The 1,414-nt window shown below is 65.1% G+C and overlaps 1 protein-coding gene across 1 annotated transcript in view; it reads right to left on the bottom strand.

Moving 5' to 3' along the window:
- LOC104397867 (lipocalin-like) overlaps nucleotides 1-1,414 on the bottom strand; it is a 9,965-nt gene that overhangs the window by 2,811 nt on the left and 5,740 nt on the right. The gene's annotated exons all lie outside the window — the stretch shown is intronic.

Below are 1,414 nucleotides of genomic sequence, written 5' to 3'. Positions count from 1 at the left end.
GGGGGGGGTACTGGAAGGAGCAGGACCTCAGCCCCAGGCTGCCCTGATGCCCAGCTCCCTGAGGAGCAGCACGAAGCCGAAGTGACCTCCCAGTGCTTCACCCCCCACCACCCTGCACCCTTTGCCAAGAGGGGCTAGGAGACATCCTCCCTCTTGGTTTGCGGTCACCAGTGGGTGCTGAGCTGTCCCCCCCTCCCCGTTAATTTGGGGACACGCTGAGCAGGGTGAGGGCTGGGGGTGAACACCAGGTGTGGGCAGTAGCACCCATGGGTCCAGGAGGGTTTGGGCAGGGCTGGCCATGCCCGCTGGATCTCCCCACAGCACAGCCCTGCCAAGGCGCTTTACATAAGGAGCCTGTTTTCACAACAGCTGGATTTTTCCTCTGGCAGCCCCCCCTGCCCCAGCACATTCCATTCCTCGCACCCCGCTGCGAGCCCAGCCTGCCCCCACACACCCCCTGCCGGGGGCCCAGCCCTGCGGATTTATTAGAACAAAACAAAAGCTGATCCAGGCAGGCCTGAGCATCAGGAGAGCTTGGCTGGGGCTTCCTGACATGCCGGGCTGGGGGCTCAGCCCCCGTCCGAGTCCACCTGTGGGGCACAGGGTACTGGGGCAGCTCTTTCTATTGGGCACCAGAGGCACGGAGCACCCATGGGTGCCACTGTCATCCTGTGCTGGGGCACGGACACAAAGCCACCCTGCTGCCCTGGTGTCCCCAGCTCCCTCCCCAGTGGCAGCAGGGGATTCCCAGCAGGTGCCCACCCTCCTGGTGGTGGCAAAGCTGGGGGTCAGCCCAAGAAACTGGGTGGCAAAGCTGGGTGCAAGCTCAGTAGCATGAGGGCACCAGCTGTGGTGTGGGACAGGCTGGGGGAGCACAGGCAGGATAGAGGTACTTGGGCTGTGAGTCGCCCTGGTGCCTGGACACAGACCCTTGGCACAACCTTTGCACCCCAGAAATGGGTTCACACCAGGTGAACACAGGCTGAGCTGAGCTTGGGTGCAACGGGATCCTTGGAGTCCAGCCCCCCAGGGCAGGAGGGCAGGGCTCTCCCCTCACCTCCCACTACCCCACCCGGGCTCCCCCTCACTGCAGCCACTTGTGGGGTGCAGGGCTGGGAGTGAGCACTGCCCCTGGCACCTGGGCTCTGCCAGGCACAGGCCGGGGGCTGCAGGATGGTGGCTGCACACAGCGGCCCCAGAGCAGGGCAGGCTCTGGCTGCGGGCCCGTCACGTGCGGCTCCTTGCATAAGTCCCTGATAAACAACATGTGTGACCGGTTTCCACCAAGATTGCAAAACGCCAGCGCGGGGGGCGGGGGGCTGCTCCCCACTCCGGGGCTGCTGGACACCCCACCACCTGCCACAGGGGGTGCTCCCCGTTCCCCCACCCCAGAACAACCACAGGCTCATCCCGT

The sequence above is a fragment of the Chaetura pelagica genome, unplaced genomic scaffold (assembly GCF_000747805.2).
Source record: "Chaetura pelagica isolate M959 unplaced genomic scaffold, ChaPel_1.0 scaffold252, whole genome shotgun sequence".
NCBI lineage: Eukaryota > Metazoa > Chordata > Aves > Apodiformes > Apodidae > Chaetura > Chaetura pelagica.
Note: the sequence above shows the minus strand (reverse complement) of the source record. Positions and strands in the feature narration are given on the sequence as shown.